The sequence below is a fragment of the Manis javanica genome, chromosome 6 (assembly GCF_040802235.1).
Source record: "Manis javanica isolate MJ-LG chromosome 6, MJ_LKY, whole genome shotgun sequence".
Classification (NCBI taxonomy): Eukaryota; Metazoa; Chordata; class Mammalia; order Pholidota; family Manidae; genus Manis; species Manis javanica.
In genome coordinates, this window is record NC_133161.1 from 41,725,518 (window position 1) to 41,745,198 (window position 19,681).

Sequence of the window (19,681 nt, forward strand, 5' to 3'; positions counted from 1 at the left end):
GGATGTAAACCCGTTCTACTGTCTATGAGGTGTGCAGCCTGGCTAAATTACTTAATCTTTCCATCCTCAGTACCCTCAATCACAGATGGAGATAAAGCCAAACACTCCCCTCAGGTGGCTATCAGCATGGAATGAACTAATCCCAGGAGAAGATTTGTAGCAGTTAATGGGACATAGTAAATTCTCCAAAAGTGTTACAATGTCATGTATTGTGATGTTCTTTTTTGGCTTTAGTGTCTTGATTACTGAATTTTATGTCTTATCATATTTTCTCTTTTTTGGAATATGTGTAATTTCAAGAATGGTTATGAAAATTGCATCTGCAGTCACATGAAAACATGCTGAGAAGAGTTTCAGAGGTCTGCTCCCTTTTCTGTTCCTTTTTAAAGTGAAATTTAAATGGGTCCTTATTTGGGCAGCTTGGTAATCCTTGTTGTGTATTACCATCCCACAGACAACAGACATTTGGGGATTTTTGCTCATTTATTACTGTCCAGTAAAATAAGGTATCACTGCATACTATAGTACTGTCTTTTCTGTGCTTTTTCATATTATGTAATATAATAATCACTCCCATTTATCACCTACTGTAATCCAGTGTGCTCAACATTTTGCATATATACATTATATCATCAATGTTCATCTATTATCATCCCTATTTAATAAAAACTGGAAAATTGAGACTTAGATAGTTAATTGACTTGCCGTGTTTACCCAATTGGTGAGGCATAAATCTGGGATTTAAGCCCAAACCCTATGACTCTATACTCCTCACCAGTATTTGTATACCACCACCAAATACCCAGCTCTGGAGATTTTCAAAACATTGTTGCAAAACTGTCCCCTGAGTAGGGCTAATTTTGAGGGGTGACTCAAAAATTCAGCTTCCTGGGTCCCACACCAGACCTACTGAATCAGGCATTCTGCATTCTCTCCTTTTTCTGAACACATCTTTATCCCCGTTTTACACTTGATCAGAAGAAAGAAACCTTCCAGATCCTGGGAGGAGAGAACAGATGTCAGGAAGTGGAGCTGTGTGGGTAGACTTGAATGAGTTTATATCCAACTATGAACAAAGGCTGCCAGTTTTTAGGGAAAACCTTATATAATATGTTCCCTTTCTCCAGAGTTCTCAGATCTGTTGTTGTATAGCACTGTGGCTCTACTGCTCAGAGGCTTTCCTTTGGCCAGATATCTATACAATTTTTCCAGATCTAGTTATAAGAGGTGATGGAAAGAAAATCAACGTTAATTACACTTTTGGAGAAACCAGTTAGTCATTCAAGTTTGGGTAACTTTGAGGGCAAAGATCAAAGTGAAAGTATAATGGGTCTTTCTTGATAACAGCATGTTCTTTAAAATAAAAGCTTAATTCCTCAGTGTGGGAGTTGTTTCAACCAAATGATTATGTTTTCTCTCTCACATCTGTAGAAATTGGGTTACCTTCCTCATGTGATTGTTGTAAAGATAAAGTGAAATACATTCATAATAACATCCAGCAAACTTTGAGCAGAAGTTCATTTTATTATGATTATCATTATTATTGTTATAAACTGTAAGTGGTAAGAAATGCTGAATAGATCAAGTGAAAAAGAAGTCTCTTGGTAAAGAATTTCAATGAAGATTTGAAATGGCAATTCCAATGACCTATTCCTACTTCAAATGTCTGCTGAAGATAGATAATTGCAGACATTTTGTTTTGTGCCATTTAGAAATTTGTGCCCCTTTTGTCCTGAATATAAAGGATGCTTTGTTCAGACCCTCAGGCCTTTGGAGTCCTCAGGGAGAACGTGTCAGCACGATGAATCTTCTTGTTCTGACAGGAGCTCCTATCTGCTAGGTGGTATTTATGAGCAGGTCCTTGGGGGAAGGACATTTCAGTCCCAGTGAAGGTCACAGTGATTATTACTAGGCAATGGGACATCACTCTGCTATTGTAAGTCACTGGGGTCAAATATGTTACTATTTCCTAGAAACCGTGCTGTGCTTGGCTGATGCAGGATTCCCAGGAGCTCTCCATTCAGGAGTAAATGAGGCGCTCACCTGAGAAGAACCCCTTTCTGCAAAGCAGTCGTGGATGGCACTGTCTGGGGCAGAATCCGGGATGGCTGGATGCACTCTCCCTTAACGTGATCAGAGGTTCCAGAGGGAATGGATGTGCTTTCTCTGTTTGAAAATGTTAATTCAGATTTGGTGAGTGGGTTTGCAATTCTGCTGGGAAAGGCCACTGTGAGACAGGTCAAACAATGCTCTTCTGGCTCAAATGGCCTTCCCCTCCTCTCCACCTGGTCCATCCTTTTGTCTCTTAGAACTCAGAGAAGATGTGCTTTCTTCCTGCACTGTGATTATCTGCAGCTTCACTCACATACCTATCTGACCAGTCTCCAGACTCATCACTTCCTTGTCTACGGATCCATTCACGTCTGCCCATTTCCCTCCCTTCCTGTTCCCTCTGTCCAGCCTTGCGCTGTCATGTCTGTCACCTGATTTGCCTTAATTCCCATGTCTCTCATTCTGACCCTGCAATCCTGCCTCTACCTGTGGAAATCTATGTCACAGCTTTGTTTAAATCTCTTACATGTAACTTTCAGAAAAATTTGAAAATCCCGATGAGGCAAAAACAAACCAAAAGAAAGCATAAAATAACAAGCATGAGAAATCTTTCCATCCAGATATAGCAAATGTAACTGCAGAGATTTCTAGGCCTTATTTTCTATTTACATGCATATTTTTTTTCCAAAGGAGAATTAAACTGTTAACATTGAGTTTTAATTTGTTTTTTTTTTATATAACACACCACAGCTTATTACCCTATAAACGGATTTTATCTCACTGTTCTATTGCATTTCATTATAGGTATAAATTATTGTTTACATAACCAATGTCACCACTGTTTTATTCTTATTCTGATTTTTTTTCATTGTATAACTAACATCGTAAATTATATCCTTGTTTAGAAAGCATTACACCCATTTTAAATAATTCCTTGGGAAATTTTTTACTAATAGAATTTATGAATTAAGGATATATACATATATATGTATTTATTTTCTCATAGAGTATCTTATATATATTTTTTCAATTTACCACCACATGTACCAATTATTTACGCCTCATGTACCAATTATTTATGCCTCTCTATATTAATAATTTCAGGGCTTCCATATGATGACATCTTCAATCTTAGACCTCTAATTCTGCTCCAACTCTGTTGGTTGTGGGGCACCTTTATTTTTCAACCTTCAGTATTAATGCCACAGTTTGTAAACCACTGCATATCTGCATAGGTCATTTCACAAAGTTACAAAAGGCAATTTGGCAGCCTATCAAATACCTGGGCCACAAACCATCATCCCCTTAAGACTACAGATGTTTTTTCACAGATGTTCTGATGTTTGGTCTTGTCAAGAAATCTAAAGGCACTGTGGGTTTTGTAAGTAAATAATTTTTTTCTACCTAAACCGTTGGGGATTTCTCAGGGCAACTCAACCTGCCTTGTAAGTAGCATACAGGTCTCCTTGGTTCTGACATTAGATTGTCTGTCAGTGCTGGTTTTCAATACTAAAGGGAGGTTTCATTATTTACCATATTTTTAAGTGAGAAAATAAGACAGGCTGCATTGAGGGCTGTGAGCCAGGCACGGTCTTGAACTGGAAGTCCATCTAGATTTTTTGCATAAGAGAGTGGAAACAATCTGTCGGTGATTTAGGAACATCCTCTGGCAGCAGTATGAGAAACATTTTAAATCCTCATTAAAAAATCAGATATAATATATGTATTTATTTGGTAAGTTGCCAGCTGTATGAAAAACCCCTTTCTTGTTTCCCATAATATTTCTGAAATTCTTAACGGTGCATAGAGACAGGATGTCATCATTAATCAGGGATAGTATGTTACTGTTTTTTCTTAGGGAAGAAATTTTCTGGGTCACCTGCTGCTTCAAAATAGCTCTGAACAGTCTAGCATGCTAACCATGTGATGCCATTCTCCTAAGTCGTGAGAGAGAAAACTGCTTCACAGCCAGTTATGCCAGGCATCAGCGTCTAGAAGAAAGGAGAAGAAAAAGCCTCCTTCCATCCCTTGCTTGACTGGTGCAGGGTGGGGGTAGCAGTATTTGCATACAAGGCCCAGGTCCTCTGGGAGCAGTTACCCTCACTCCAGCCCTCTGAGAATGAGCTGTGGTCCCACCCTATTATGTACTACTGTTCACACACTCCTGGCATAACTGCCACATGCCCTGGAATTTGGATAAATTTACAGAACAAGTACCATCCCCCACTGCTCTCTGCTCCCTGCTGACACTGGATGCCTTCTCACTGAGCCAGTAGGATTTGGAAAAGCATGGGCTTTGAGGTCAAACAAACCTGGGTTCAAAATAGGACTGTGTCACTTTGTGTCCGCTGGGCACTTTGTTGAGCATGTGATTTCTCTGTAACAAAGGGTAACAATGTCTGCTGGATTTTGCATGTTTGCATGTATAAAGTGTATGTATAAATTGAATAAGGTCTTAACTGTGAAGTGCTCAGGTATGGTCTCCATTTTGCAAATGAGGAAATCTCAAAAAGATGTAATGACTTCCCCCAAGTTTGTGCAGCTGTGAAGTGGCAGACCCGGTAGTTTTCAGTTTCCTTAAGCCATGGCTGCTTCCCCAACTCACAAACATGGAGGTTCAGCAAAGAAACCTGAATCTATTCTGTTCTATCCTAATCCATAATTATTCTACAAACTACAAATTTCTTGGAGTCTTGATCTTAAATCTAGATATGCTCTTAATCATGAAGAAGTTGTTTCTAACCTTTCCTTGGTTAGACCTTTGAGATTTGCATGAGGTATTCAGGTCCAAGGAATACATAGTTTCAGAACAGCCCAATCACAGAAAAACATCCTCTAAAGCAGAAGTCTTCAAGTAGGGGCTAGGGACTCCTGGGATCCCTGAGACGCTTCCAGGGTGTCTGCAAAGTCAAAATAATTTTTGCAATAATGGTGAGATCTTATTTGCTGTTTTCACTCTCATTCTTTCATGTATGTATAATGGAGTTTTCCAGAGGCAACAAGACATGTCTCTGATTCTCTGAGACCAACTGGGCATCCAATAATTCAACTCAATTCTGACACTAACCCTCAGAGTTAGCAAAGACACCATGGTTTAAGGGCTCATCCCACAAGACTGCCCCCACTTTAGATGCCAGCCACAAATGAGGTGCTCTAGTGGCCCACACTTGTGCCCAGCTGACTACAAATTTGGGAGTTCCCACCACCCTCCTTACTCCTGTTTGATAATTCACTAGAACAACTCACAGAACTCAAGAAAACACTTTAAATATGTTTACCAGGTTATCAAAAAAGGTGCAACTCAGAAGAGTCAAATGGGAGACGTGCATAGGGCAAGCAAGGTATGGGTGTGTGTGCATTGGCTCTCCTATCCATACTCTTTGGGAGTGCCACCTTCTCACCACGTTGATGGGTTCATCAACCAGAATATTTCTCAAGCCCTGTTGTTTAGGGGTTTTTATAGAGGTTTCATTACCTCGGCACAATTGATTAGGTCATTGGCCATTGGGGATTGAGCTCAATCTCCAGCTCCTCCCGAGGTCAGGAGATGGGTCTGAGAATTCCAACCCTCAGATCACATGGGTGGTTCCTCTGGGGACCAGCTCCTGTGCTGAAGCTATCCAGAGGCCCTCCAAGAGTCACCTCATTAGCATAAACTCAAGGATTCTGCTTACATAATGACATCTAACATTTATTTAGGACTCATGTATCAGACACTGTTAAGCACCTTTCTTCAATGCAATGTAATTCTTGTACTGATCTCATGAAAAGGAACTACTGTCATCTCCATTGGACAGAAGAGGAAATTGGAGCAGAAATAAGTCAAATAATTACCTTGCAAGATTTCCTAATAGAAAGCAGCAGAGCCTGGATTTGAGCCAGAAACTCTGGCTCTGGAACCAGAATGTGTACGCTCTCCTGCTCTTCTCTTTCTCTTCTCTTTCCTAACAGTGCTCAATTTTCCAAAACACCTGATAAAGTGTTTGGACGGGCATGATGTTAGCTATGATTTTCTATGTCGGTAAACATTAGACATCTGCCCTTCCCTCCTGTGTTGGACATATGCCTGTGTACTTGCTCTAATTATCTCATGGTTCAAACAACAAGACTCTCACTGATGGAATTTAGAGCACACTTTTCAAGTATATTTTCTGCTGGATGGGTACTGAGGTTTATATTACCCATTTGTAAACTGAGTCCTGAACAGTTTAATCCTGAGAACAGTTTGTACTGCATCCTAGGACGTCAGCTCTGGAGGCCACCACATCTTCACTCCTTCTCCCAGGGTCTCTTTTTTGAATTTAACCAATACAATCTCCCTCATTCTGACCAGGGCTTCAGTCAGCTTTCTTCTTGTGGGTGTATATCTTGGGATTGCCACCACTAACATCCCTCCTGCTGTACATGGACTTCCCTGCCCAGGAACCTACCCTCCCATCAGTGGTCTCAGCATCAGGACATTCCTGGGGCTACAAAGATAAGCCCGCCAGATCTCTGGAGCAATACAATAGAGTGGGCTTATGCTGCCTGCAGTAGCAAACAGTCCAGAAGTGCAGGGATTCAGTGATTCGGGCTGCTTTGATCTAACGACACTGATATCTCACATGCGGCACCCACAGCCATTAACTGAAAATGCAAAGACAAAAGGGGTAAACTTACAGGCACTTTTTCATGGCTTCATCTTGGAAGTGACATAATCACTTTCTTTCATGTTTCATTGGCTTGAGCAAATTACCTAACCCCATCCAGAAAGGAAGAACAGGAAATGGAATATAGTAAACATATGGCATTCCTTCAGCCACAAGTTTAAGATTTGGCCCCAAAGAATGTTCTGTAAAGCTGACTGACAATTCCTTGATAGAGGCTCCAAAGATAGGAGGGCTCTCTGACCCTTTTAAATTCTTCAGTGTGTGGGCTACTTTAATCCATTTGGGCCTGATTGACTATGAAAAAGAGGATTGCTTTGGGAGAAGGACTTTCTGGAATCACATTTCCATTTGTTATTCCAAGAGTAATGCTGGCTTGGGACAGCACTCCCTTTATATGCTTGAGCTTCTTGATTTTAGAATAACTAATTTGCTATTCTTCCTTTGCTGCCTTTCAAGCAGCCCAATTGCAAGGCCATCGTATCTCTGCTCGGTTCTGAAGCCTCAGCCAGGCAGAGGGGGACCTGCCACATGCAGAACGTCTGCCCTGACAGCCAGGATCTTCTCACTCTTTCTCACATCAGGTGTTCTCATTCAATCTCTCTCCAGGGAGAAGGAGCACAATGGGACTTGTCATTTGTGTTCATCTGAGCACACATCTCCACTGTGAACTGTGCCAGCATGGGGCTTCTTTTCAGAGATTACTGCTGCTGGGCTGAGATGGGACGTTTGTGATCCTAGTACATTTCTTATGGGCATGCATACGGTCTAATGTCCTTCAAAATAATAGCAAATCTTCATTCATTTGCCTCCTGATCTCTGTGGCACTTCGTAATGCACAGCTGAAAGCACTGGGTAGCCCACCTGCCTAGCTAGCCCTGATCCCAACTCTACTTAACTGACTGAATCTTGGATGGGGAACCCTGTGGACCCCCACCTGATTAGCCTAGGAGCTCACATCCCAGCTCTGCTAACTGGGCGCCTCCCTTTCTTCTGAGGTCACCTTCCAGGAGATCTGTCATCATCAGGAACCCTGAGGGAGTCCTGTGCATGCTCTCATGGATGGAAGTCCTTCTATGGGGCAGTTTATGGTCACCTCTAAAAAGCACCAATAGTTTGTCTTTTCTGAGCCCATGTTTCTATTTGGATTTTACACTAGAATTTCTACAAGTATTGCCAAGTTTCGGCACATTGCCCAGTTCCAGCAGAGGATCTCCAAAGATGCCCCCCCGCCCCTGCTCCAATGAGCCGTATTTCACATTATTTACGTCCTTGTGTGGCCCTCTCCCCTTGAATCCTGGCTGGGCTGTGATGATGCTTGACCAGTGGAAAGTGGCAGGAGTGGCACCTTGTAACTTCGAAGCTGGAGCCATAGGAATCCTTCCAGCTTCCACCTGTGCTCTTGGAACCCAGCTGCCATCCTTCACGGAAGCTCTGAAGGGATCCTTGTGGAGAGGAACTGAGGAACCTGCTGACAGTTTTTGCTAATCTCCTGGCAGTCAGCCAGTGGACATGCCAGCCATGCCATTCAAGCCATTCCCAGCTGAGTCCCAGACACCACGGAGCAAAGATGAGCTGCCTCACTGTGCCCTGCTTGATTTCCTGACCCTCAGAAACAGGATGAGCAATAAGCTGTTTTACCTTTTCAGCCACCAGCATTTGGGGTTGTTTATTACACAGCAATCAGAAAGCACTTGTTTTTGTAAATATTCTCTGGTGTGTCCAGGGGCATGCTGCCTGATATGTGGTGCACAGTGGGTTTGAGATCCTATTTCTTGAGGTTTCTATATCTGGAGGGACCTGAGCTGGGACAGGTGGCTGGCTTCCCAGCCAGTGGGGAGATTTTTCCATCTCCTAATCACAGCGGTACAGCTCCAGACTCTATTCGGGGAGCCCAGTTCTGTGTTCTTTTAGTCCTGAAACATTGACCTCCCCAGAGAGATGTGAAAACACAGCCCCGAAATATCACATCCTTATTTCCACCACGTTCTGGAGGGCTTTGGCTCCCACAGCCTTTCCACCTAAGGATTTGCTCTTCATTTCTGGCACCTGGGGATTTCACTTTCTGCCTTTGAGTTAAATTGTTAATTTTTTAGTGTATTTCTTTTCTTCTAGAGGTTTTAATTTGGAGAGAGGGTGAAGGTGGACTACAGAAGAGGAATTCCAGAGGCTACTCCATCTGATACTTCAGCCTGATATCCTTATCTTCTCTCTAGAATATTTCTGGACATTTGCCCCCTACATCACAAGACGATGCTAACAAAACCATGAATACACTAAGTTTTTAAAAGATGCAAATTAATTCAGAAAAATGAAATTAACTTCCAGTTTATTCAGTTCACACTTGTAGACTATTGTTCTACCAGGATGTATCTAACAATTGAAATTCTGTTTGCTTTGGGGACCAGCGGCGTTAACTACTGATTAGTGAGGCACCCTCCCTTCTCAGTTTGGGCGTCTTTTTAACAACCTCCAAAGAGCTGTGTCCTTAAAATCATGCCCACTTTTAATCCATCTCCACTGTAGACAACAGCTAATGGAGCCAGGTTGCTCACATGGATCTCCTCGATAATGTAGAGGGATTTTTAAATTTCCATTTAGATTTTAATAAGACTAGCAGATGGGAATTCAAACTGTAATATTCAGCAAGAGAATTAATATACTGAAATGTGACCCTTTGACAAATACTCAAATGAATATAAGTCCATCAGGGCAAGTGAAGAGAAAAAATAATTATGGAATGAAGGAAACTGGAAATAGAATTGAGATGATTACATAAGACCTTTGAGAAATGAAAAAAGGACTCTCTCAGAAGTAATTAAGTCTCCTCCTATCCACACACTGTGTTTTGGCTTATATGCATAAGCACATCTCTATTTAAGTTGATCTTCTGCTCAAAGGCTTCGCTGATGACCCAGTCCCAAAATTTCTAACAGGCCAATTCCTGGTTCTCAAAGGCTTCTGCAGTCTGGCCCCAACCCATCCCTAGAGTAGTGGTCCCTAACTTGGGATTAAGACTTAACACTTTTGAATCACTGGGGCATCTTTCTAAATGATGAAGCCTTCTCATGTATGTAAAAATAGATGGAACATTATAACTAACAAGAGTGTTAATTAAGTCATTATTTATATACTATTACACCTACTACCCAGCTTCAATGATGGATTTGAATTTTGAAAAGATGACTTTGGTTACAGTATGAAGACAGGACATAAAAACAAAACACAGAAGAAAACTTGGCAAGTAATAGAAGCAGAAAAATAGATTGGGGAAGTTGGAGAGTTTCAGATGGGTATTTGTGGCCTCAGACAATTGACAATATTTATATATATATCATATGTTAGAACCCTGCTAGGTGCTGAGTACAAAAGGAAAAATCTTGTATAAAATCAAAATAAAGCATAATACTTGATCTCTGATAGTTAACAGTACAGTGGGAGAGATAACAAAAACCAGCAGCTATAATACAAGGCATGCTGTGAAAACTGAAATGGTATAGAGAATGTCAAGTCAATTAAAATTGGAAATAGAGATCACATCATGTGGCAGATATTTGTGGAATAATTAACAGAGAATTACCGATGCTTGGGTCCCCTCCCAGAGATGCTGATTTAATTGGTCAGGGTAGGACAGGGCATCGGTAATTTTGCAAAGTTCCCATTGGCTGGAATGTGCAGCCAGTGCTGAGAATTGTGTGGTCTTATCCACCCTTCCAGGCAGCTGCAGGGTAATGGAAAGGATGCTCCTCCACGAAGCCTGGGCCCAAGTCTCAGATGCCCCAAACAATAACATCAGAGAACAAAAGCTAACATTTCTTGCTATGCTAGATCTATGCTAGACATTCCATGGATATTGTCTTACTGTTTCTCAACCCTGCCTGCATATTGAAATCATCTGAGGAACTTTGAAAACATACTAATGTCTCAGTTTGGCCCCAGACCAATCTTCAGTGTGGGGTCTGGGCATTAGTTCTATTTTGTTTTTGCCTTTTATAACTGTTTTGATTCTTATCTGCTGGATGGTTGAGAACCACTAATTTGGATGCTATGAGATGCTTATAGTACTTTTATTTATAAACCCACTCACTCTTTTATGGAGTCCCTGTTCTCTAGCCAAGCAAACCTGTTTACCTTATTCTGAGAACACTGCCTACTTCTTGAAATCCTGTTTTCTAGGATGGAACAGCTCCCTGCCTATCTCTCAGCCCATCATTTAAGATCCTTCTCTTCCAGGAAGGCCTTTCTAATTTCTCTTATGAGAATATACTTTCAGTTTCTTTGAAAACCTCTTAGCTCTTGCTTTTATGGATTTTTTAAATGACATTTTGCTCTGTCTTGTGTCAATTAATGACTTTGATTTTGCTCTCCTGTACAAATGTCCCCCAGTGAAAGACTATTTCCTACTAATGTCACTTTTCCCTGCAAGGCCTAGCAGAGGCCCTCTTGGGCCTTAGATCCCAAATTAGTACTTCTGCATCAATCAGGCCAGACCAGGGACAGCCCTTTAGTCATCCACATCAGGTCAAATAGAAAGGTCTTCTCTTTTTGCCTAAGGGTATCTGCTTAAGCTTCTGATTACTCATGGCCTTGAGACTCCTGGGGTACAAGAAACACAAAGGATGATTTAGTTACTAATAGTGGAATCTAGAAATAGCTCATTCACACAGTGGGTTCCCTTCCTTTGCCTTCTGTCCTCTCCCTGAAGGGAGGCCATTGAATATTTAGTCTAAGGATCTTGAGGAGAAGGACAAAAGAACTTCCCGTACAAATCTCCCCGACTCATCAGGTTTGGTCAGAAATAGCCTTTCTAGGCATTCCAAGTAGGAAGGGTTTAGATGCAGGCAATCAGAGACTTCACAGTGCTCAGGGAAGCTTTGGGCTCAGTTCATAAAACCAGAAAGCACCTGAACGGCTAGGAAACTACTGTGGCTGACCTCAGCTGCCTCCAGCACCAAAACAAGTGGTTTGCAGGAACTCATTGGTGTCTCTGCAAATGTCAAGATTCTCTGGGAGCTCTTGGAAATCATGTGATTTCCAAGAGCTACCTTAGAAGGCTCTGAAGAAAACTTCATGTTTGGTATCTGTGCATGCTTTGTCACACCTGCCAAAGGACAGTAACTGTCTCTCCTACTCACCTATTCTCCAAATTTCATGCCAGTAGCCCTCCTTGGTAGGTCTGATATATACACATATAGATATAGATACATGGATATAATATGTGTCTATATTTATGATATTTATCTGTACGTATATATATATCTCTGTATGCTATATATCATATAATTCCTTGTGGGGAAGTTGGGGTTCCTATGGCCAGGATCCTCACTGAACTTAAACCACCTGATGATGTAACTGGCCTGTTGCTGGGCTGCCGCTTCCACGCCTGTAGGCAATAAGCTATTATTGCGCTATATAGAGAGCTCAGCCCAGTGCTCTGGGTGGAGGTAGAGACGCTAGTGCTCAACCTACTGCCGGAGAACAAGCCAGGTAATAAACCCTTTCACCCCAAGAACATTTTGCTGTCGATTTCTTTGGTCACAGTGAATCCATAGTGAACTTGCCCAGGGCTGAAACCCATCGGCAAGACATCTCTGTATATATTTTATATATATAGTTACATGTAGATATGTTATATATTATATATAATGTATAGATATACATATTTTTATATACATAGATATGTATACATATATATTATTACATATTATGTTATTATATTATTAATTTAGAGGATCTGATATCATTGATTAAGCTATAATAACTATTTCAATGGTACTAGAAGACTCCTCCTTTTTCCCCATCATGGACTGGTTTAGTGAGCTTAATTATTAAAAGGGAAACGTCTTTCTCTTACTTTCACGTCCTGGGCTTCATGAATGCTCCCCAGGATGTCGTACCTGCAGCTGCAGAGTCCCACTAGCGCCATGCCCCTCACCTGTGCCCTCCCAGCCCTCCACCTGTCCTTCAGAAGCTCCCTTTCAAAGCTGATCTTTGCTGCACAGCCTCTGCAGGTGGATCAGATCGAACCAAAACTGACTGACTGATTATGGCAGAAAATCAAAACTTCAACATTGGATTGTTAAACTGGGGCTGACTAATAATTCGCTGAGCAGCAGGCATGATCATGATCGCTCTTTGTTGCTTCCCTGGCTTTGTTTATGCTGCGCCCTTCGTGTGGAATAGCATGGCCTTCTCCTGCTCCCTCACTGTTTAATCCGTTCTGTTTGATCCTCTCCACTTTCCTGGGAGTGGCTCATGGCGTTCCATGAAGATTCCCAAACAACTCTGTCCTATGTTGCTCTCTTTCACTCCGATCTGCTCTGTACATTGGCTATAATAGTCATCTTAGTGCTAATTATATTTCTTTATACCTCTCCTGAATTCCTGAAGCAGTATACATGACAAAAAAATTCTTGATGTAAAGGAACATGTCACATTTTGTGTGTGTGTGTGTGTGTGTGTGTGTGGTGTTCTCCCATAGTGCTTAGTAGGCTGCTAAGGTCCATAAATATTTTTATATTCACTTTTCATTAATTAATTTGTTCATTTATTCCTTCAACAAATATTTATTGAATGACTACTCAGTGCCAGGTTCTTTTCTAAGTTCTGGTAGAAAAAAGATTCCCTGCCTTTTATTTTATGGAGGGTAGACAAACAGTAAATAATACACTCAATCCATAAGTAAATTACAGTACTAGAATGTGACAATTGCTGTGAAAAAAAGAAAGGAAAAGTAGAACAGAGTGAGGGAAGTCTCAGGAATTTTTGGGTCTGCGCGTGGAAGGCTGTATTTACTAGGATGGTCAAGAATAGGCCCATAAAAAACTGCTATCTGGGTAAAGATTTGAAGAACATGAGCAAAGGAGCCACACAGACATTTGAGGGAAGAGCTCTCTAGGCAAAAGGTACAGTATGTGCAAAGGCCCTGGGGTAGGATTGTACCTGGCATGTTAGAAGAACAGTAAGGAGTCCTTTGGGCTGAAGCAGAGTGAATGAGAGAGCAGTAGAGAGAAGTCAGAGGGTAATGGAAAATCAGATCATGTAACATTGAAGGCCTTTGTAAGGCCTGTTGGATTTTACTCCTAGTAGAACAGAAAGTCGTAGGCAGAGGCAAGACTAAGTCAGATATTTCATTTCAAAAGAACCTTTAAGGTTGCTGAGTTGAGAATATTCAAGAGGCCACAAAATGTTTTCTTTAAAGGGTCAGATGGTAAATATTTTAGGCTTTGTGGGCCATACGATCTCTGTCTCATCTGTTCAACTCTGCCAAAAGTAACCATAGACAATATGTAAACAATGGGCCTGGCTGTGTTGCAGTAAAACTTTATTTACAAAACCAGGCAGTTGGCTGGATTTGGCTGTGCCCCATAATTTGCCATGTTTGGCAAAGGGGTAAACAGAGGAAGATCTAGTAGGAGTAGTTCATGCAATAGATGTAATAGCTGAGAACAGAGAGGAAGCGATAGAGATGGCAAGAAGTAATTGGATTTCAAATGCATTTTTTAAAAGTCAGATTATTTCCTGCTGAATTGTGTGTGGGGTGCGAGCAAAAGCAGAAGCTAGTATGACTTCATATTTGTTCTCAGCAATTGCAAAGATGTGTTGATATCAGCTGAGATCAGGAAAGCTGTGTGTGAAGAAGGGAATTTTTAGACATGTCAAGTAAGCAGTTGGATATGTGAGTATGGAGTAGTGTGATTTGCACTGGCCTAAGAAGTGCTACAAGAATACATTTTAACACAAGTGTTGGTTCCTTGAATTTTGAGGCAATGACCAAATTGTACAAGACCTGGGGAATTCAGGAGGATGCAATGAGATTGTTATGGAGGAAGAAGTTGACCATAGATCATGTCCAGCCTTTGTCTGTATAACAGTGACCACACTGTTACTGCTCAAAACACAGTAATCAAGCAAAAGCAAAAACAAAGCTGAATTAAAAGCTATGAAAGTTGTAAAACTTCCCTTAATTTTTAAAATCAGGGGTAGGCAACAATTTTCAGCGTTGAGTTTCTGGCAGAGCTCGTCTAGAATGGTGACAGTAATTGCCGAGCCAAGCACACAGGTGTGCAAGACAGCATCGCAGTGCCTGTCTCTATACTGTCCCTCTACTCCTGGGGACCCTCCAAGAGTGACTGCAAGGACTCCCTGAACAGATGCTTGGTGGTCTCAAGTCTCTTCAGAGGAAAATGAGCACATGCCTCTCAAGGTTCCTCATTTTTGTGTTCCTCAGGACACTGGGGAGGCACGACAGTGGAGTGCAGAAGGCCCTGGGAAACTTTTGGCAGTCCGCTTACCCTCAGCCTCATTATCCTCATCTGGAAAGTGGGAATATTTGGACTCACGAGGCTAGAATACGTTTTAAAGGGATGATATTTGTAAACATCATGAAGGTCAGTGCTCACCACTCACCTTTCCATATGAGCATCAGGGACACAAACGCAACTGCAGTTTATTTGCTTTAAGTACCTCTGAGTTGAATGGAACAGGCTAATTTTGTAACTTCATAAATACTACTCTTCTCTGCTATCATGTTTTTAATCTTCAGAGATATTCAGAAGGCTCCCAACTCTTGGGCAGAGGTATTTTCTGCCCTGTTCAGGAAGTCAGGCTTTAACTGCCCAGCTGCGTAGTCCTGAAGCTCTGAGGAAAGTCTCATTTTCCCCTCCTGGAACTAGAAGCTCCTGAGGATTAGGAACTCTGTCTTTCCCCCCGACCCCCCTTAGCATCTGTAATGAGGTTACCTCCCTAACATCTACTTCTCTTTCTTTTGATACACACCCTGCTTTTAATTCAAGTATCCATCCCACTTGCTCAGCCTATATATTTTGGGAAAGTGGAATCTCTAGTAGTGGGGCATTTGACTTCAGCCTAAGCTCATCAGTATAATTGCGTATCTTGTTTTCACTGATTAGTTCAAATCAGAGGCTATAGCTCAAGCTGGGCCAGTGAGGCGAGCATAGGGGTTTGCCAAGCACTGCTAGGAGAGGTATATTCCTACACTTCAGAGAAAGCTTCCAAAAGTCACAGCCTTCCTCCATGCCTGTGGTGGACAAGAGTTCCCTATAAGTCATTAGCAGGCATCTGCTATGGGTTGAATTGTGTCCTCCCAAATTTATTTGTTGAAGTCCTAACTCCTGGTACCTCAGAAAGTGACTGTTTGGAGACAGGGCCTTTAGAAAGGTAATTAAGGTAAAATGAGGTCATATGGGTGGGTTCATATGTCATGTGGTTCACTAGTCACATGGTCACATGATGAGTGGTCTCCTAAGGAGAGATTTGGACATGGAGAGGGAAGACCACATGGAGAAACGAGAAGATGCCCATCCACAAGCCAAGCAGAGCGGCCTCTGAAGATACCACACTTGCCAACACCTGCATCTTGGACTTCTAGCTTCCGAAATTGTGAGCATATAAACTTCTGTTGTTTAAATACCCCTCTGTGGTGTGTGCTACCGCAGCCCCAGGTAACTAAGATGGCATCCTATGATCAGAGAACAAGGCTTAGTAGAGGCAAGGTCGTTGTAGGCACTGCTGAACTGTGAAAGTAAATCAAACCCAAGGCTTATGCTGCCACCTTACTTTGCACAACAAAAGCAAAATTGTCCCTTTTACTGCTTTATTGTTTGAACTGTAACTTATAACTAAATACACCACTGTGCCCTTAGTACCTAGAACCATGCTTCATTGTAGTTAGTCCTTAATACCATTTGTTGAATAACTAAAGGAAGGAAGGCATAAGTCAGCCATGTAAGGAATTGGATGTTCACCTGGGAAGCCCAGTGTGACAGCAAGTCATGGGGCAGTGAGTCGACCTTATTATTGTTCTCCATTGGCTACGTTCTTTCTATGTGGGCTAAAATCCAGATATTACCATTGTTAATCAGCAGAGCTAATTCATAAAGGTGATGGCACTCATTAAAGCAAAAATTGTTTAATTAGCAGGCCTATGAAGATGCAAAAACTCCCTTTACTTTTTACAAATGGAAATTTCTAATTAGAGGCACAGGGCTATTAGAACCAGATCACCTCTGGCCTCTTAAGATCAACCAGACAACCTTTTCATTTAGAGACGAGAAAACAAAGTCTTAGTGAGGGTGAGTGCCTCTCTAGGGTGCACAGTGTGCTTTGGAGGAGAAAGGCAGCACTTGCCAAGCCCTGCATCCGCCCCGCCCCACCAGAGATGTCTCCAGCGCCCCCTCCTGGCCAGAGCCCTGCAGCACGAGCCATTTTCACTACACCCTCTGAGAGCCCTGACTCTACAGGGACTGGAAGTAACACCTCTGGTCAAGAGTCAGGTACAAGGGAACTTTGTGCTTAAATGCAACGAAGGGGTATACAGTCCCTACTTTTTTCTCCCCCTTCCTGCCTCTTCACTGCTCCCCAGAGACTAACCTCTCCACCCAGGCCCACCTCATGTTGCTTTTGTCTTCACTAGGCCTTCCTGGCATAACATTGTACTTAGGGGTCATCCAGAGGCTTCATCTGCCAGGAGAGGGGGATCAAGGATGCCAAGTCATGGGAATGTGAACTGTGCAGCCACTGTGGAAAACAGTATGGTGGTTCCTCAAAAATTAAAACTAAAACTACAAGATCCAGCAATTCCACTCCTGGGAATAGACCCAAAGGCAACGGAATCTCTGTCTCCAAGAGTTATCTGCACCCTCATCTTTATGGCAGCATTATACACAATAGCCAAGACTTGGAAGCAACCTAAGTATCTGGCAGTGGATGACTAGATAGAGAATATGTGGCATATATACAATGGAATATTATTTAGTCACAAAAAGGAGGTCTTCCCATTTATGACAATATAGATGAGTCTTAAGGGCATTACATCAAGTGAAACAAGACAGAGAAAGAAAAATACTGTATCTCACTTATATGTGGAATTAAAAAAAATAAATTCATAGAAACAGAACAGATTGGTGGTTGCCAGAAGTGGCTGTGGGGATTGTGGGAAATGGGTAAAGGTGGTCAAAAGGTACAAACTTCTAATTACAAGATGAATGAGTTCTGCGGATGTCATGTAAAGCGTAGTGACTGTAGTTAATAACACTGTATTTTTTATTTGAAAGTTGCTAAAAATAGATATCCAACATTTTTAACATACACACAAGCTCTAAGTGAGGTGATGGATATTAACTAATCTTATTGCAGTTATTTCACAGTATATACATATATCATGACTCTATACACTTTAAGCTTATATGCTTTATATGCTTATATATATGTCAATTTTATCTCGGTAAAACTAGAAAAAATTTTTAAAAAATAAGTGAATACGAAATAAATAAATGAATTGAGTATGCAACTAAAATCCCAGAAAAAAAGTGGATGGAATCAGCATAGGAAAGTGGTAGTGAATGCCTCATGTGGCTTGAACACCTCACCACTGCTGGTCTTACTTTCCTTGCCAAACCTCTCAGTTTTCTCTCTTGTCAGTTAACAGAGACTTTTGAGGCTGGAAAATTCCTGAGTTCATTAACAAGTTGCTCTCCAGAAAGTGCTTTGAGGTAGAGCTAATTTTCTTTACTAATAAGAGAAGCAGTGGCCATATCAGAAGAAGGAAGTTATTTGAATATGTGCCCAAACTATGTTTTCTATCTTTCCTTTGTTGAACATTCAATGGGAGTTATTTTCATTAGCTCCCCTTCTTTACCCCATTTCAATAGAACAGACAAGTCAGTCTTAGAGATGATAAATGACTAATAAATTTTAATTGGCACTTCAGCTCATAAAATATAAACAGTCATTAAATTCATCCAGAAAATTGTGAGAACAGAAGGGCTAAAAATGGCAGAATGTGCCAAAATAGCAGCCTCAAGATCTTCTGGTTTCCTTCCATTCTTAAGACTAAATCCTACAGCCAAAATTCCTAGTGGGATAGAAACGAATTAGTTAAGACTTCTTTTGAAGGGGTTATAAATGTGGGGAAGAAGGAAATGAGTTAAAACATACAGATGTAACATTAAAACACTTCCTCCATGCAAATGTCCCAGTGAATGATGTGTTCTTTGTTTACAGAAATACCTGAGCGCTGCTCTAGTCACTGTGGAAAGAAAAAAAGATTAGGTGTGGATTCTTCTCTGATACACTGGCTAGGGTGGAAGAAAATGCTACTTTTTAAAATAAGTAGACTGTACTTGAATAGGTGCATAAGTATCAATAATGATGAACAGAGAATCCTTGCCTTCAAGAAACTGGTTATGCTTCTGCAATCATTGCAAGGCAATAAATATTTTGTTTTAGGGATCTTTTTAAACAAGATTCACTGTGGATCCACACCGGTGGCTTCTAGAGCAGTTGTCTATTTTCCATCATCTTTTAATCCTGGGTGACCTAAAAGGACATCGGCTAATTTGAAAGTCACAAAGTGTTTTTCTTGGATGCAATAAGTCCACTTGTATAAACTGTCCTAAATAAATAAGTGTTTGCAAGATTTAATTGTGACAATATTTACTGCAGAGTTGCTGATAATAGCCAAAAATTGTGGGGAACTATCAACAATAGGAGTTTATCTACTTAATAGGACAATTATCCAGTGAGTCACTGCAGTGTTTGCAAGCGTGCAAAATGCTGGCCTGCCAAGGTAAGAGGTCAGAGGAGAGCATGGCTTTCTGGAGGAATCACTCTTGAAGCAGGTCAGATTCAGTATCTAAGCTTTTCGGTTCTTGATGGAAATTAAATTACGGAAGACCAGCTGTGCCAGATACTGCTGTTTAGCTCTAGTCTACCATTCTTCCTAAGGAAAGGAAATCTGATCTTATTTGGCCAATGGGTCCAGGTTAAAAACAAACAAACCAACAAAAACATTTCCCAGGTTTTTTTCCCTTCACTTAGAGACAGCAAATGAAATGCAAGTAAAAATTAATGGGTGTGAGAGCTTGGAATGCCAGTGATGGGAAGGACAGACAGCTGTCAGGGGACTCTCTTGTTCTTTCTCCCCTCTCCCTTCCTGTTGAGTAGAATTTGGGCATGATGGC

General features: G+C 41.4%; 1 protein-coding gene and 1 long non-coding RNA gene across 3 annotated transcripts in view; one reads left to right on the forward strand and one right to left on the reverse strand.

Annotated features, from left to right (window-relative positions):
• LOC108392865 (uncharacterized) overlaps positions 1–2,747 on the forward strand; it is a 43,286-nt gene extending 40,539 nt beyond the window's left edge. Inside the window, exon 4 of the long non-coding RNA XR_001852134.3 lies at positions 1,974–2,747. This is a non-coding gene — a long non-coding RNA (uncharacterized lncRNA). The remainder of the gene's footprint in view (positions 1–1,973) is intronic.
• The window catches only part of NPSR1 (neuropeptide S receptor 1), a 110,608-nt gene that overhangs the window by 64,343 nt on the left and 26,584 nt on the right, over positions 1–19,681 (reverse strand). The gene's annotated exons all lie outside the window — the stretch shown is intronic.